The 18,933-nt window shown below is 44.2% G+C and overlaps 1 long non-coding RNA gene across 1 annotated transcript in view; it reads left to right on the top strand.

Annotated features, from left to right (window-relative positions):
• The window catches only part of LOC147712676 (uncharacterized), a 242,309-nt gene that overhangs the window by 175,195 nt on the left and 48,181 nt on the right, over positions 1 to 18,933 (top strand). The window contains exon 2 of the long non-coding RNA XR_015295762.1: positions 12,308 to 12,392. This is a non-coding gene — a long non-coding RNA (uncharacterized LOC147712676). The remainder of the gene's footprint in view (positions 1 to 12,307; positions 12,393 to 18,933) is intronic.

The raw sequence follows: 18,933 nt of genomic DNA, 5'->3' as shown, positions 1-18,933 counted from the left end.
TCACCCCACCCAGTACACTACAGTCTACCTCAGTCTTCCCCACTCCATTGCAGTCTAACCCAATCTCCCTCTCTCCAATCAATCTCACTTCGTTTGGTCTACCCCAGTCTCCTGCACTTCAATCGACCCCCAGTCTCCTGCACTCCACTCAGCCCCACTCCATTTCAGTCCTCAATTTACCACAATCTACCCAAGTTTACTCTAATCTACCCCAATCCAACCCATTCCGGCATAACGTCCTCCACCCCAACCTACCCTACCCCCACTCTACCTCACTCTACTCCAATCTACCTCACTCCACTCCTCTCTATGCGCCTCCACTTCACTCTACCTGTTTCACTCCATCCCAATCTACTCCAACCTATCCTAGTCTACCCCAATCTACCTCACTCAACTCCAATGTACCGCAATCAACCTACTCCACCCTACCCTAATCTACCGCACCCCAGTCTACTCCACTATAATCTGCCCCACGGCACTCCACTCTAACCCTGTCCACCCCACTGTAACCCAGTCTACCCCAATCGAACCTTCCACAATGTACCCCTCTCCAATCTACACCGCTCCACTTCACTTCAGTCTACCCCACCCCAGGATACTCCACTCCACCATAATCTACCTGACTCTACTACAGTCTTCACCATCCCACTCCAGTCTGCCATAATACTCTAACCCAATCCACCGCACTTCCCTCTACCCCATTCCACTCAATTCCAATCTACCCCATTCCACTCAATTCCAATCTACCCCAATCCACTCCAATCTTCCCTAGTCTAACACACTTTAGTCTAATGTGTCCCAATTCACCCACTCCACTCTAGCCAAGGCTGCCCTACTCCACCCCAGGCTGCCCCATTCAACTTTGCCGCATTCCAATACTCCCCAATATACTCCAATGTACCCCACTCTCATATTCTACCCCAAGCCTACTCTAGTCTACCTCATGCTACTCAACTCCAATCTACCCCCACTCCATTCTACCCCCACTCCAATCTACCCCGTTCGATGTCACCACAATTTTCTCCACTGTACCTCAATCTACCCTACTTCACTCTACCCCAGTCTACTCACTCCACCTCACCCCACTAACTTTTAGTCTTGCAGACTAGCAGCCACACTGGTGTACAGCATGGCTAAACACATAGCCAACACCAACAGCTGCTGCATAGGGGAGACCTTCTGGCTTTGCCAATGCTTGTTTTTTTCTTTGGGACTGTGGCAGAGCATGAAATAAGGACAGGATGAGCCGAGATCTTCTATTGCTAGGGCTATGATTATCTTTAATTCCACCTACAGAGTTTAAGTTGGTGAAGTTGTCAAGTTTGTGTACCAAACTTAACGTGCATGTAAAATTCCCCACAAACTGATTTTTTTTTTCCGCAAAAAGTTTTCTCCATGCAGATCTCCCATAAGAGGTCATGCTGGCTTTCACAGAATTGATCACCCAACCTATTTAAATTTATTTTACCACCTCCACGAATCTTATTGCTGACCGAAGTGCAACAGGTAGATCAAACCATAATTAACCATTCTTTCATTGTAATCGTGCAGTAATGATGCAACTGGGATGATGTAAAATTCGTATTTTCTGGGTTTTTCCTAATCATTCTCTGAATACGAATTGTTGAAAAAGCTTGATGGGAGTATATGGTACTTCTGTTTAACATTGAGAAGTGAAGTCACAGAACGTGTGTAATGGGGTGGCTCCTCAGAATTCCCTAACAAAAAACAGTAACATCTGTTACCAGCTTCTGCTCAGATAAGCTGGCTCCTCTAGGCTATATACAAAAATGTAATGGCTCTCATTGAGTTGAGCATATATCAAATTACTGTCCATTGCTTTGCCACATTTTGCCGTAGGACTGGTGAGCACCTGATACTCGAGTTTTAGAAAAGTCAGTAAATCTAGCGTTGGCTTTGTGTAGGTGGATGTGCTTCTCATGAAAGAGCAGGATACCTCCACTCACAATGAAGTTATCCAGTGGCTGAAGCCGGTTGACCACTGCCCTGTGATGCATGCTAGAGTGGGTAGAAGAAAAAAGTGAACGGCACAAAATACACTAATGCATGAAGTAAAACCCCTATAACACATACTTTTAGTACAATCTAAGGTCTTTGTTAACACCAGACAAAAAAAATCTAAAAATGTCAATTTAGTTTGCCTTTGATAATGCTTTTTGTAATATTTTTGTGAAAAGTTAAATGAAGTAGAAACAAAAACACTGGCACTGAATGGAACTGCGTTGTGTGCAGATGTACTTCTTGCTAAGGAGCAACATTTAGTTACTTATAGTGAAGTTGTACAAACTAACAAGCGGGTGCACCGGGGAACTCCTTACAGGAAAACATCTAGTCTGACTTCAAGGTTTTCAGTCAAATTGTACGATGATTAGTGTTCTGGTGACAAAATCATACAAGTTTTTTGTTTTTTGTCCTGACGAAAGCTCTACAGACCCCTGCGGGCCATATAGAGCTGAAACATGTTGACCTACTGATAGAGTTATATGGTAATCCTGTAACTCGATTACCGAATATACCACTATTTCTCTTTTAATTTACAGTGTGCATTTTCTTATAATAAATTTTGGTTTTTGATGCAACACTGCTTTTATACCCACTTATTGGCACTGCATGTCAATTCCTCTGGAACAGTCCTAACTATCTCTGGACACTTCTACACTTGCCAGAGGTTGCCTCGGGTGAGGCAGGCATATAGCACGTTACTTGGCAACCCGATGACTATGCCATGACGCTAGAGAAGGGGCGGATAAAAGATACACGGCAACAACAAAATCACAGCGTCTATGAGGGTTGTCAAGAAATAACCATTGGTTATTGTAGATACAAGTGTCCATTCTCTTTTGTGATTATTGAGACAAAATCATACAAGCCTTAGTCGAGACCCAATACTTCTCACTTTGATAGACATTACATTTCTTTGTATATAAGATGTATATATCCAAGGTGCAAACTGTACAATGGAAAAGTGCAGACTGCACATTGCTGTAGTAGATGAGTATTAGAAGAGTGATACAAAATACACTGTACATATCCCTTGATATCAACATTTTGGATCACTGTTCGTGCTGTCGGATTATAGTCCTACATTTCTCCATGTGAATCTGTAACCAGGGAACGGCATGTTGACGTTTCAACCCAATCTCAATTGTAGAGGCTCATTAGGAACAATTTCGTCTGTCTACAGCACCTAGAATCAAGAGAGAGAGCCTAAATATTTGGTCAACTCGCAACAGTATTGTTTGAGAGCCACTACTGTATGGAAAATACTTACCTAGGGCATTGGTAAGTATCCAAACTAAGCGGCACTAACAGCCTCCAAAGGAACACATCTCTGAAAAGTAACATGCTAAATCACTAGCGAAAGCCTCTACAAAGAGTGCAACCAATGTACACACCCTCTACCAGTGTAGGATCTTCACTTATTGCATTGCGTTTATATTCATAGCGCTTACTATACCTGGCAAGGTGTCCAAGCGCTCTCTCTCTGCAAGTAGCATGCTACTCCGGAACCCAAAATGAATTAGTAGTGAATTAGTATAGTGAAAATATGAAATTAATTTGAGTGGTGCACATGTTAGTCTTTTATTTGGATGGAGAAGGATAGTGGGGGGATAGAAAAGGGGGAAAGGTTTGCATTTATATAGTGCTTGCTACACCTGATCAGGTGTTGAAGTGCTTTTGGGCGAGTAGCATGCTACTCCGGAACCCATAAAAGTACTAGTGGGGAGTTAGTATAGTGAAATATGAAAGTAATTTTAGTGGTGGATATGTTAGTTTATTATTTGGATTGAGAAGTATAGTGGAGGGTTAGAAGAGCACTGTGAAGGGCCTCTAGTGCACCCACCATCTACTGAATGTGCGAATCAGCCAGAAATACACCATGTCTGTAATATCTTTGGAACCCACTGAATGACGTAGGTAGTGTGGTCCTGTCCATATGTGATTCCTGCATGTGTAAGGACAAGCCTATCAGTCAACTACCTGCGAGGGTATCCAGGCGCTGTGGGCTTTGCTGCTTCGGGAGGGATCAGTTGAACAGGCAGGTCTTGAGCCCTTTCCTGAATACTATTGGAGCGAATAAGCTCTGGAGGTGAAGGGGGAGGTCAAACCAGGACTTAGCAGCGAGAAGAAGCGTCCTCCACTGTTGCTTCAGCAGATGTGGGGGTTTAACCCCTTCGGTGCTCATGACGAGCTCAGCTCGTCATGAGGCACAGTGGAGCTGTGCTGATGACGAGCTGAGCTCGTCATGAAACAATGGCAATGATGAAATATCAGCACAGGAGGAAAATATCAATAGCAGCGAAGGTGTTAAAGGAGGGAGGCGTGGCGTGGGTGTCTGAAGGTTGATGTATGCTGGTCCTTGATTGTTTTGTAGGTGTGGATCAGCATCTTGAATTGACATATCTTCAGAATGGGGAACTCAGTGGAGCTTCTTGAGGTGGGGTGTGATGCCGGATGTCTGAGTCAAATAAACCACAACGTGTTGTCCTGCCTAGAACCATAATGATAATATCCTCATAGTCCCATCTCGTTCTAAATACCCACACTAGTCAATCCAGAGTTCAAATGAATAATCACATACACTAAAAGTGATTGGGACCAGATCAATCTATACACGATATGTGAGGCTATGCAACAAGTTTGTGGCAGCTTGCTCCACATGTTTACAAGCACTGGTGCAAATATAGATTATGAAAGGTAATAGTACAAAATCATACAAATCACCACATATAAAAAAACAAATACTTCATGATACGGTCTAGTTATCACAGAAAACAAATAATAGATGTTAGATTGCAAGTTTACCACAAAATTCATTGTGTGCGCTGCTCTACACCATTGCAATTGTCACATTCAGCAATAAATCTCGAGCTGGGGATTTCCCACCTTAGTATTGTCTGTGTCCTAATCAACTACATTGATAACCCAGCGGTGCCATATTGGACGAGGGGGGGGGGCGTGGCATATTGGACGAGGAGCACAAGCATCCAACATCCAGACCATTCCAATAGACTGACGAAGAGCCCACCCACAGTGGTGCAGGATGTTCCAACCGTGAGAGTATCAAGTACCCACTGAATCACTCAATACTGGGTTAAGTGGGACATAGCACTGCACTGGACCCCTCTTATCTATATTGTATCTAAAGCTGTTCGCACCCTTCTGTGTGACCGAAAAGGTGACTGTACCATCTGCTGTCAACCATAGCGAGTATTTCCAGGTATCCTATTAGAAGGGGTGTGTATAAAATTAAGCTCAGTGGTTCAGCATGTCAATCTAAGATAGTGTGGGTCTCCCTACCCATGTTGCCGAGGGGTCCACAGCTTAAATGACCGAATCAATCAATCAATTGCATTAATCCGTTCCTAAAAGAAAGGACATCGGGGAAGGGGTTGTTGGGGGCTCTTACAGTGCATCATTTATTTTTTTTAGCCTAGGATCATTTTAAACAAGCGTTTACAATGCAACGGTCTCGCCTTTGCAAAAGTTAGAGCTTTGGCATTGTAAATGACAATCTGTATTTATGTGTTGGTTTTGAAAACAGATACATAAATGGCATTGTCATTTACAATGCCAATAGCTTAATCTCTTGCAAATGCGAGACCTATTGCATTTGCACCCACACACACACCGCCACACACACACACACACACACACACACACACACACACACACACACCGCCACACACACACAGCGCCACACACACACACAGCGCCACACACACACACAGCACCACACACACGCACAGCGCCACACACACGCACAGCGCCACACACACAAAGCGCCACACACACAGCGCCACACACACAGCGCCACACACACACAGCGCCACACACACACAGCGCCACACACACACAGCGCCACACACACAGCGCCACACACACACAGCGCCACACACACACAGCGCCACACACACACAGCGCCACGCACACACAGCGCCACGCAGCCACAGACACAACCACAGCCACAGACACACACAACCACAGCCACAGCCTCAGACACACAGCCACACACACAGCGCCACACACACACAGCGCCACACACACACAGCGCCACACACACACACAGCGCCACACACACACACAGCGCCACACACACACAGCGCCACACACACACAGCGCCACACACACACAGCGCCACACACACAGCGCCACACACACACAGCGCCACCCACACACAGCGCCACCCACACACAGCGCCACCCACACACAGCGCCACCCACACACAGCGCCACCCACGCGCACAGCCACCCACGCGCACAGCCACAGGCGCGCACAGCCACAGGCGCGCACAGCCACAGGCGCGCACAGCCACAGGCGCGCACAGCCACAGGCGCGCACAGCCACAGGCGCCCACAGCCACAGGCAGCCACATACAGCCACAGGCGCCCACAGCCACATACAGCCACATACAGCCACAGGCAGCCACATACAGCCACATACAGCCACATGCAGCCACAGGCAGCCACATACAGCCACATACAGCCACATACAGCCACACCGCCACAGACACACCGCCACAGACACACCGCCACAGACACACCGCCACAGACACACCGCCACAGACACACCGCCACAGACACACACCCAGCCCCACACCCACAGACACACACCCAGCCCCACACCCACAGACACACACCCAGCCCCACAGACACAGAGCCACACAGCCACATACAAAGATCCCCATAGCATAATTTCAAGAGCCAATGTAGTTTAAAAATTACTTGTGAAGAAGCATTCGGGGCACTGTGGAGGTGCTGACAGCTCCCACCTATCTTGACCGGTCACTCCACCCAGTTTGTTATGCCACTTTCAGTCCATCGTGAAGTCACTTGGCAGGCGACCCTCCATCATTCACTTTCAGGTCCGCCGGACAGATTGAGTCCACCCGTCGTGACTAGTTACTCTGAGACTCTCCTAACAGCTGCTGTCCTCCAGTCGTCGTGACGGCGTGCACCCATCCTGACAGGAGGGCTCCCCCTGCAAAGTGCCCGCAGCACTCACTCCTCTCAGTGCTGGGGCAGGGGGCACAGCTCCTAGAAGCGGCGGGCAGCACTGTAAGAGAAGGCATGTACTCACCAGGAGCAGGGCGGCCGCCAGGGGCAGTAGCAGGGACGGCTACGTGCCCGGGGGCAGCGGCTGTCCATGTCTGGGCTGGAGGCTCGGTGCTGCTGGAGGCAGCTCTGCATGGACTGAGAGGGAGTGTGTGAAAATATAGAGGAGTGAGCAGTGGAACACCCACAAACAGGAAGTGCGACACTTTGGTGTTGGAGTGAATGGGGTGGGGGGCAGCTCTGTTAGTGATAGTGTGTGGGGAGCATCTCTTTTGGGGATGGAGAGGCAGCTCTGCATGGTGAGCTGGGACCAGGGAGTGTGTGCAAATATAAAGAGGAAGCTGGTGTACAAACTAAAGTACACAAGGCGGCAGAGTGAGGCGAACACCTGACTGTGTGAGGGAACGAACCTTAGGAATGCACACGTCTGTGTGACATAAGGGACGCCGGCGGCGTCATGAACCACGCACAGTAGTAGCTCGCGGTACAGTGTACACAGAGCGCACGAGCCCGGCCACAGGGTAGAGTGAAAGATTCGATGCAGATTGTTGCGGGAGGAAATGCACGCTCCGCTAGATGCGGAGGAGTGCACAACATGTATGTATATATATATATATAGATAGATAGATAGATAGATAGATATAGATAGATAGATAGATAGATAGAGATATAGATAGATAGATAGATATAGATAGATATAGATAGATAGATAGATATAGATAGATATAGATATATATATATAGATATATATATATAGATATATATATATAGATATATATATATAGATATATATATATAGATATATATATATAGATATATATAGATATATATAGATATATATATATATATAGATATATATACTCCCAACACACAGGAAGCACCAAATGAGAGAGGCCCCAGGAAGCAAAATAAAGTTTGTTTTTCTTTAATTGATCGGCAACTTGCCAGCAGTCACCTCACCAAGTTAAGGCATCAAAGTTTCTCGCCAGACGCGTTTCAGGATTAACTCCTTTCATCAGTGGCTTGGCAGCAAGAGTGAAGCGTTGCGCTACTCGCGCACAATTTTAAAGTTCCAACCTCCCGCCCAGGGTGGGCGTGGCTGTCGACACAGCCTCATGGTGGTTGTAGTCCATATTGAGTATTCCCCCAGTGGGTGCGCTTTCACTCGTCCATATTTTGCACTAAAATAAAACACCATGTGGGTTGATGCATAGTTCATGGCGCTTTGACTGCCCCGCTTTGCAGCTGTCGATCCACAACTTCGTGCAGGCAGCAGCCCTGTACTGCGACCTCACACACCTCCTCCCGATGCGTCTAGCTCTGTTCAAGATCCAAACCGGACCCGCAGCAGCAGTGATCCTCTCTCAGCGGCTGTGCAAAAGCCGTACATAACCAACACAAACCAGAGGTTTCACAATCGTTATAGTTAGGAAATTTTAACTTTACAGAAACACACAGACACTGGATGATGTCATCAGTGATGTCATCAGTGATGTGACTGACCATGTCATGAATGATGTAATATGTGACATCAGCAGTGGATTGCGGGCGCGCGAGTTATAGTGAGTCCAACTAACTATAACATGGGAATTTCAATGGTTTTGTATGAGTAAACTGTTCAGCTACCTATAACTGGTGTGAAACCTATGGTTTTTTCAGTGAATTTCAATGGTTTTTTAAATGCTAATTCCTAACTATAACGATTGTGAAACCTGTTTTTTTTTCCACTGAATATATATATATAATACACATGCGAAGTCCTGTGAGTTTGGCTCACAACGCCGTACTCCTCCTCCAGGTACAGATCTCTCAAACACCAAGTTGTGCAATAACGTGTCTTTATTCTCTCCTCACCATCAGCATGACGCATTTCGGCTGTATCACAACAGCCTTGATCACTATATACACACACTTCTGCATTAGGGAGTTCCAGCATGGTGCATAGAGCCCAATAGATATCAGCGTGGTGCAGGGATCAGATGATCTCGATCAGCGCGGCGTTACGGAAAATAAACAAGTGCTGCCTTTTGTCTTTTAGCCCTGTCCTTTTCAGACTGGGCTCCCGGACTTCCTGCTGGGGTAAAAGGTACCTTATCTTCATGGGGCCATCTGGACCCATAAAGAAGATACTTGGTGCTTGAAACTTTACTCTGTGGCATGTGGTACAGAAAGCATTATAATAGACCAAGTAATTAAGAGACTCGGCTGAATGCCCCCTTTAAGAATATTCTATATGTAATAGTTCAATCAAAGTCTTGGCCAATGACAAATCGAAATCAGTTTGCAGCTTGCCTGTGAGATTTTCTTGTTTGATAATAGTGGGTCAGTGGAGAAGAGGCATTGGACTTGACAGACAAATGTGTGGTCTGTTATTGGGGGCACTGCACGATCATGACCTTTACTATTAAACTGTGTTGCAGCTGAGTGTTTTGATACATGTAGTCATTGTCATTGGAACATGCCCTTAAGGTTTGTGCTTGTTTGTCATCTTTATTGGGAGAGAGTTTGACATGCGAGCCTGCTTGTTGACACAGATACGGTTCAAATTAGGTCCATTTCTCCCGCTTTATACTTAAAAGTTCATGATAGAAAAGAGACTTTACTGTTGGTCATTGGCTTTTAAGATTGTACTGTACTCTTGACAACATACTTTTGGTAAGTCCTTCAGTGACCTTACTACCGTAGTGAGATTTTCACAGTGATGTTCTTACTGTGCGGTATTACCACAAGTCTGCAAGTAGTTTGGAATTGGATGTTGGGGTACTTGCAAGTGCTACTTCCTTTTGATGTTTGTGCTGGTATGTTCAGGGAGGACCATAAACCTAAATTTCAGGTAAGCACCAGTAAATGTTAATCATAAAATTGTTTTCCTTTGCGAAGGAATGTGTACGTCATCTTAAGGTCTGTTTGAAAATGCAGAATATAATTGATTTCTTGACTCTATACTTTGAGTAGAATTTCCATGTCTGCTTTTTAGGTAGAGCCTGGGCAGCTCATGCGCTGCCCTGCGAGGCATTCTGTATTCAGTAATGGACTTGAAGCTCTGCCCATTTCCGTCCCATCTTTTCAATCTGCGTGGGTTACTGCCCTTCCTAAATCGTTGCTTTTGATTCATGAATAGGCTTAGTAGTCCCTCCTTGGTACCGCCTTGTCTGCATTTGTTACCTCCCATGAGGACTAGAATTTTTACTCCTTGTTACCATGTCTCCTTTATCTAGTCTTTGAGCACTATTTTCTTTAATGCTTTTCCCCTATTCACCCATGACGCGCTTTCCTACAATGCAGCACGCCGCCCCTTTTTATATTTGTATTGGTAATGGCAGCTGTGGCGCTCGAACTACAGCGGCCACCCTTCTCTATTTAATTTGCTAGTGCAGTCCACTTTAACTATAGCAGCCTCACTGCTTTTTTTTAAATTTGCCAGCATGATCCACTTTAGCAGTAGCAGCTGTGCTTCTTTTTTTTATTTGTCAGCGTGGTCCGCTTTAACTTTAGCGGCTGTGCTACGTCACCTTTGTCTTTATTTTTGGGTGAAAGTGCCCCATCCTGTGCTTTCACTTTAATGGTATTTACAACAAGGGGTGGTGAGGGACAGAGTCTCTGAATTAAACAGAATACTCTCACCCAGTCAAGAGATCAGGGCTAGATCCAACACCGTTTTTTAGCTCACTGCACCATCCAAGAGTGGTCTGCTTAATTCAGACACTCTGTTCATCACCACCCCCTTTTCTGAATCGTTTTTGGCCACTATAGGTGTGGCAGGGTATACTCAGACATGAGTCCCTTTCTCACTGCACCAACAGGATTCAAGCAAGCCGGGCCGAAGACGGCTGAAATGCCAGAAACCGGTCCCCGGTAGCTTGTCTTCTTTCTGGTGAAGAATTGGCTTGGTAGTTTAGTCTGCCCTGTTCCCATGATGCACTGGGCCAGGGACAGACTGATTTGCATATAGCCAGGTTCTGAGCTGGGATGGTGCAGTGAGATAAATAACGGTGATGGATCAAGCCCTGATCTTTGGACTGGGTAAGAGTGGTCTGCTTAATTCAGACACTCTGTTCATCACCACCCCCTTTTCTGAATCGTTTTTGGCCACTATAGGTGTGGCAGGGTATACTCAGACATGAGTCCCTTTCTCACTGCACCATCAGGATTCAAGCAAGCCGGGCCGAAGACGGCTGAAATGCCAGAAACCGGTCCCCGGTAGCTTGTCTCCTTTCTGGTGAAGAATTGGCTTGGTAGTTTAGTCTGCCCTGTTCTCATGATGCACTGGGCCAGGGACAGACTGATTTGCATATAGCCAGGTTCTGAGCTGGGATGGTGCAGTGAGATAAATAACGGTGATGGATCAAGCCCTGATCTTTGGACTGGGTAAGAGTGGTCTGCTTAATTTAGACACTCTGTTCATCACCACCCCCCTTTTCTGAATCGTTCACTTTAATGGTGGCCTCGCCCCTTTGCTTAGACACTGCACACTGTATTCAGGTTACAAGACTCGTCTAAAGAAAGGGGTGCAGCTGCCATTAAAGTGAAAGCATGATAAGGGGCTTTTTTACTAAAAAAAAATTTGAACTTCACAAACAAATGTTTTTTGTCTTTAACCTGTTCGGAGAGCAGCATCTAAAGGAAAGGGGGGGGGGTCATCATTAAAGTTGGGTTTGTTGAAATAAAATTAATAACAAATATACCTTGTTCGCATCAACCGTTTAGACCTGAATTAATAGGATTCACAGTCTTAATTTTTGTGGATATTTTGATTCCAAATTCCATCTACAACATGTAAAAAAATATAGTTACATTAGATTTTGGGCTTCAATTTGAGATAAATGTTTTCCTTAATTTGGTTTTTATTAGTAATTGCTTTTGACTTCGGAGTAATTTTTTTGTCGTGGTGTGTGGATTTGGAAACGTCAGTGGGTAGGGAAGTCAAGGAAGGTGACCAGGTGGGTGCAGGATGAGTGAATTATTGGCGGGGCAGTTGTGTATGTTGTCCCCATGACTTTCAATGAAAGGCTCACCCCGTTCTGCTTATTTGCTCATTTCATGTTCCCGTTTTTGACCTGCAACAGTAGCCTTAATGTACAAATGACATGAATTTTAAATAGTGTTATCTAAGCCTCTTCAGAAGATGCAATGGTAGTAAAAAGAATATTAAAAATTTGATTGGTCAACTTTAGGGTGTTGTACTTATTAACAGAACTTATAATAACTTCATGTTCTCTTCTGCTTTTCAGATTTGCCAGTATTTAGACAGAACCCATCATGCGGGAGTATAAGCTGGTGGTCCTCGGCTCGGGAGGTGTAGGGAAATCTGCCTTGGTGAGTTTTCAATTCAGAGTTGTGAAGTATCACAAAGCACGCTCATGCCGTTGGTCTTTGTTAATAATGGATTTCATTCTCAGATTGTCCTGAAAGTGTACATTTCTCTACAGCTATCCACTCCCAGTTAAAATTTACATCACGTTTTAGAGTAGTGCTAGGTTTGGGCTTGCAGTTCATTATAGATTCTAATGCTACATGGCAAACTTTTACGCTGAGTTCTTCAGTTGTCTCTTCAGTGAAATTTGCTAAATATCCTTTGCTGTATTGAGGGGAGTTTTTGCTTACGTGATATCGATGTTTTGAGATTGTGTTCGTCAATGTTATATGTGAGAATGTATGTCTATTATCAAGTTTACAGACACAAACGCATAGTCAGGATCGCAATGATTTTTAAAGCATTAACATTTCTGCTGTATGAAGTGTTACCACTGGGTGCATATGCCCGGTCAGTTTGCTTATGGATTCTTTTAATGAACTCACTTACCCATGCAATACTATATTGAATTTCGGCCTCACTGTTTCAACTCCCTAACTAATGAATTGTTCTAAGGTGCACTTAAAATGATGTGTTCTTTGTTTGCCAGTTTGTTTCAGTCTTTCTTTCCACGTAGTAGTTCGATACTTTATTTTCATGACACTGCCAAGTAGGTCTCGTTTTCTTTTTCGTGTATTTTCATTTTGTTGGGTTTGCAATGTTTTGTTATATAGCCAGTTGTTGCATTTTTTACCAATCATGTCTGGAGACCCTTTAGGCAAGACTCTTCCAGCAATATCTTTTAAATTCATAATTTAATGGAACAAGCAGCAGTGCTTTCTTCTTGGACTTATGACCTACATGCTACTTCTATGAGAGCGTCGCTATAGACGGCCGCAGATTACCTTTTTCAGTACTTTAGCACTTATGGTCATACTGTCCTCAAACATATTTGTCAAAATATGTTATTTTTCTTTATGCAGAGCTCAGTTAAGAGTTCCTAGTATGGTACTAAGGTGGATGCTGGTCTAGATCTTAAGAGTGAGCAGAGTTGCACCTGCAGTCAGTGTTTTGGATAGTAAAGCAAGTAACCCCATTGTATGGTATTGTTAAGACTTGGTGGTCAGTAGTTAACTGTGGAGAGACCCTCGAATGCGGTCACAATTCTTGTCAGATAACTGGTATAAAGAGATGTGGGATTTCCAAAAGAAGCATACCAAAGGGATAGGTGTGTTAAGCTGAAGTGCCATGCAAGTCAAGTGATCAACTTTTACCCACAGTCTATCCAGCTTTCCATTAAATCTATGTAACCCAGCTTTTAAATCTTCAAACGTGTTATTAACCCCTTCCATGCTGATGACGAACCCCAGCTGTCATGCACTACGGTGCTCGTGTGCTGATGACGGCTGGGGTTCGTCACGGCCCGCCCCTGTTAGTGTTGTTTACAGCACACCAGGGGAATCGCGACCGCATGGAAGGGGTTAAACGTAATCCCAGTGTTGTCAAGTCCAAGAAGAAAGCACTGCTGCTGGGTCCATTAAATTCTTAAATGAGCGGTCGGGAAAACCCCCCAGATGATGCTGCAGTTCCAATTCTAACCTAGCAATGCCCTTTACTAGTGCATGCTTAGCGCAGAAACTGTTTTTTTCTTCATGATATCTTAGAATAAAGTGAAAGGAGTGTACAGCAGTGCAGTCTTTCTCCACCAGCACTTTGCTGTGAAGGAACATGGCCACCGTTAGATTGCAGAACAGGAGAGTAGTGCTCAACTAAATAGCCCCATCACCTGTTTGACCATCTGCGCACTCAGAAGACTAGTGCACAGATCACTATAGCAATGCTGATTCATTCTCCAAAACAGAGTAGACGTCAGTCACTTGTGTTGACTACCTTTGTAGATCAGAATGAAGACTCCATCATAGAAAATTTATTTTTTGAAGCCACATGAATTTTCATGTAAAAAATCTGCAACATTTTGCTGACTGTTTGGGGTTCATCTCATCAGAAATCCATCAATACTTTTTTCTGAAACCCTCACCTTCACGCTTCACTCTTGCAAGCTCTTCTTTCTTGGGTTACACCATCTGATCATCAGCTGGGCTCTCACAGAGAGTCGTCTTTACCAGGCCCCCCTCACGAAAGATCTCCACTACACCAGGTTGGAATTGCCTCTCTGTTTGTAACTTTCCAGTGTCGGTGCTTGTTGCGCTTCACAGCATTTGCTGTCACTACTGTGAAGAGTTGCAAGATTTTCAACAGAATACTAAATAATCTGGTCTGCTAAATCTTCTTCTGAGAGCCTCCCCAGCAAGCCCTGCTGTAGAAGTTGTTAAAAAAAAAAAAGAAAAAGAAAAAAAATACCATTCAGATTGCAAGGAATATGCCAGGATTTTACTTTGTAAGTGGAACCCTAATTAAATGCTACCTCCTTTATGCATTATATTCTAGCACCTCTTACAAGGTATTTGGATAGCTTTATTTATGCGATTTTCTCTTCCAATTGACAATCACTTTCCACCCCTCTTTGGCTACATTATTGTGATCATATGACTACGTTGTTATATACACGCTGAAATTAATTAACTAAATTCTTCTACGTATTACACATTACATAGTCTTATACCCCATGTCTCTGTCTGTGGATACTCTGTCTCTTGTTTGGGGTTCTAGAAAATGCAACAAAATAGACTTGACCTCCTCTTTGCCATTTATAATGTTTCCTACTCGTTGGTGTAGATTGAAAGCTACATCGTCGCACATGATTGTTGCCCTGCCTCATTATATATTTTTGTTGCTGTTTTTTTTCCACTTTTCTTCCATTAGGTAGAATGTTGCTCTTCTAACTGGCGAAGGTGCATTGAGTGAGCCATGTGTTAAGTGTAAATTGTATGAATAGTCATATAGTGAATGATTGTGTTATGTCACCACAGCTACAACGCCGTGAAAAAATATCGAGTGTGCACACTGGGTAAATTTTGCTTCCACGTTTATAAAATGTTCCATTTTATTTTTAGAAATAGTTTTTTGCTTATTGGAGCTGGAAACATGAGCTGCTGAACAATTCTTTGCCCATTAGGAAAGCGAGATCCTCTATAAAATCAACCTTCCTCTTTTGCAAGTCCTAACTATGTCAAAAAACTCAGCAAGAGGAGGATAAAAACAGAGGAGCAAACTAATATCTTTCCAAAAGAACCAGACACTTTGTTCTCCCTAGATTCTATTGACAAGGCAACCGGGAGGGGCATTTATCAGTGGTAACCTAACGCCCTCAGAACCACATTTTTGTTGGTGTCATAGCAGTTGCATCCCCTGCATTGAGTCTCATCCCCTTGCCGGGTACAGTTGTTTGAGAAAGGCGTTGCATAGTGGGATCAGAAGTTGGATGAATCCACTTGCCTCCTGTTTTGACTCCAGTATTTTGTACCATACGATTGAACACTAATCTCACCCTTTGTGTGTTTGATTGAGAGGACTCCCAAATGGCAAAGGAAAGTTCACCAAAGCTGTGGAGCCATTGTCCTCCTCTTGGCATCCTTGATTCAAACTCCAGTCATACAATGTCTCTCCTGCTCATAGTTTCTGTCCAGAATTCGAGCTCATTCACACTGTGCCAGATGTTGATGAGAGGGAGAAGGCTGACAAACTGAGCAAAATACTTCTCTGTAGAATGAAGTGAAAATGGATGATGACTGCATGTCTCGGATACCAATTTCAGGACGAATCTTGGCAGTACACAAGACACAGTGGTTGAAGTAGAGCCTACCAGTTGTTTGATCTCTGCTGTAGACTCCTTGACCGTTATCCCTGATCCGCTTACTCCGATTGAAAAATGTGATTGCTCCTTCGTATCTCCCCATATTGTACAGTTGTAAAGTTTGACATGTGCTTTTGTTCCCTGAAACACACACACACCTCACTTTCACCCAGGATTCATCCTTGATGCAAGAACTGTTCATCCTCTTTGACACTTGATGAAGGCATCCTAATGCAATCATTGGTAATGGGTTCTCGGTTTTCTTTCTTCCAGAAAATGTTGGGAAACCTATTTGGTTACTTAAAGCAGCCAGAGAATGGTTGAATGTAGTAGGCTTGTGTTGTGAGTACAATTCATAAACAGCAGGGCTCTTCTTGTAGGTTACAAGATAGGTTTATTAGGAATGCACAGCAGAGCGTTATACCTTGCCAGCTGACCAGACCATCAATTGACAAAAGTGGAACACTCCGATACCAAGTACAATGCACACAGGAATTCTGAGTCCTAGGAGGTGAAAACATAAATGACCAAAGGTGGCCATGTTGCAAGGAACATAACTTCACTACACCTTGCTGACCTATTTCCGTCACTGTTATCTTGGCCCAGACTGCTGGAGTACCAATTCTTCACACCGCCACAGTGGATGCATGCCTCTAAAGGAAGGGATACATGTTGCAAATGCTGTCCTCAACTGTCCCTTTACTCTGATCAGCTATGAATCCTCGGTGCCTGCGCTGTCACTTTGCAGCTTTTGTACAATATATATCACATGCTGTCACCACTTTAAAGGTGCCTTCCCCCTCAGTCGATTTCCATGTGTGACGGTGAGAGTGGCTCCTGCTTGCCAAAAGAGTCATAGCTTTTCCCAGTTTTTCTTATAAAAGGGAAAGTGGGGTTGAATCTGTTATACACTAGATCAATATGATTATCATTTTGTCAGCTTTCAGAGGAGTCAAAATGGTGACTCTGGCCGGGGTCTTATCACTAGGCCAAAACAGCAATGGGTGGTTGTTAGACCTTGCATTCTTGCCGTGGTTTCTTCTGACATTTTCCCTTTAGACTTCCTGTATTGCTGACATCATTTTTGCTCTGTTTAGGACTCTAGCACTGTTTAGCAATGCTAGAGTGCACAAAGTGCACGTGTTCTCTGCTTAAAACATGGTAGCATTGGCTAATCCACCATTGGCATGTTTAATTGACTTATACGTCCCTAATAAATTGCACTGCATGTGCTCAGGGCCTGTAAATTAAATGTATGGAACATGGGGTCCCTTGCTCGTTGTGCCACTTTATTCAAGATAGCCTGGCTGATGAGGAGTGATACCCCAAAACCGGTCCTAGGTTGCTTGTTTCCAATCCAGTTCTGGCAGTTTGAGCTGTACTGGGTCAAAACTGATTTGGATGGGTCCAAACTGGGGAGGAGGGGGGCATAATGAGAACTAACGATGGATTAAACCTGGATCTCTTGACTAAGGGTGAGTGGTTACGTTTCTTCACTTGGTCCATCTTGTTGTGTTCACTAGTGGGCCTGCCGCACTGATTGTGCCACCCAATTAAGTAGCCCTTCAAGTATGTCTTGGTGCGGTCATTGCAGTGTCTGTAGGTGTAGTTTTAAACTGCTTTGTGGACCTGTCCCAAACCTTCCTTTTTAATAGATATACCTCCCCCCAAGGTAGGCCCTGGGCAGCCCAAGGGAATATGACTTGTTACAACGCGAGTCATTACAACATGGTTGTTACAACAACCACGTTGTTACACACAATGCCATTACTATGCAAGTCATTACATCGACTTGTAGATGGTGTGCTGACATTAGAAATGTATCATTTACTATTCCAACTCCAGCCAAAGTAACAGTAGGGAAGGTGTTGGAATAGTAAACTATACTGTTCCTAATGTTAGCGCGCCATCTACTGCAAGTCGATGTAATGACTTGCGTATAAATGGCTTTCCGGGGTAACAATGTGGTTGTTGTAACAACTGCATTGTAATGGCATTGCCGTGTGTTTACCGCAATGTAAAGGTCTTCTACCACCCAGAATATGACTCAACGCGAGTCATTAATTCGCATGGCATTACAATGCGGTTGTTACAACGCCACCCAAGCACATGGTACAGTGTATTTAAATAGTAGGACAGGTACTTTTAGGTTTTACATGTTCTGAGAGTGAAAAACTCTTAAATGTGTTTTTCACTACAGAAAGCCCGATCTCTCCCATAGGACAACATTGGAATTACCTTATTACCTTTTAGAAGTGTTATTTCCAATTGCCAAGACCTTGGAATCAATCTGGAATCACAATTTAAAATCACAACTTATGGTGAAGTTAGATTTTAAATTGTAATTCTGAAAATGGCACTTTTAGAAAGTTGGCATTTGCTTACTTTAGCCATTTGGTACCTGCTGCCTATCTCTGAATACACATCTGGGGTGGTTGAAAGCTGGGCTTTGTGCATGCCCTCTAGATAGCCACACAAAGTAAGCTTAGATGTGACTTGACTCATCAGCGCAAATCCGTCTGGAGTTTGGGATACAAAAGCAAACAGTGGAAAGAAGGGGCAGCTTCATAAAATGCTGGCACAAGATCAGAAACGCGGAGCCAGGCACCCTAAATTCCCACCTCTGGACTGAACTGCAAAGACGAGAACGATCACACGCTAGAGAGTATCTGACGGAATCTCTAGAAAATCTCGAGCTGACCGGCCTTTGGAACAGCCCAGTAGACCACAAAAACTTTAAAAAACTAGTAACAAAAGCAACTAAAATAACATCGCTGCTGGCTGACAAAGAAACGCTGGCAAAAAGGGCA

This window comes from Lissotriton vulgaris, chromosome 5 (assembly GCF_964263255.1).
Source record: "Lissotriton vulgaris chromosome 5, aLisVul1.2, whole genome shotgun sequence".
In the NCBI taxonomy this organism is placed as follows: Eukaryota; Metazoa; Chordata; class Amphibia; order Caudata; family Salamandridae; genus Lissotriton; species Lissotriton vulgaris.
This window is presented reverse-complemented; position numbering and strand designations above follow the sequence as displayed.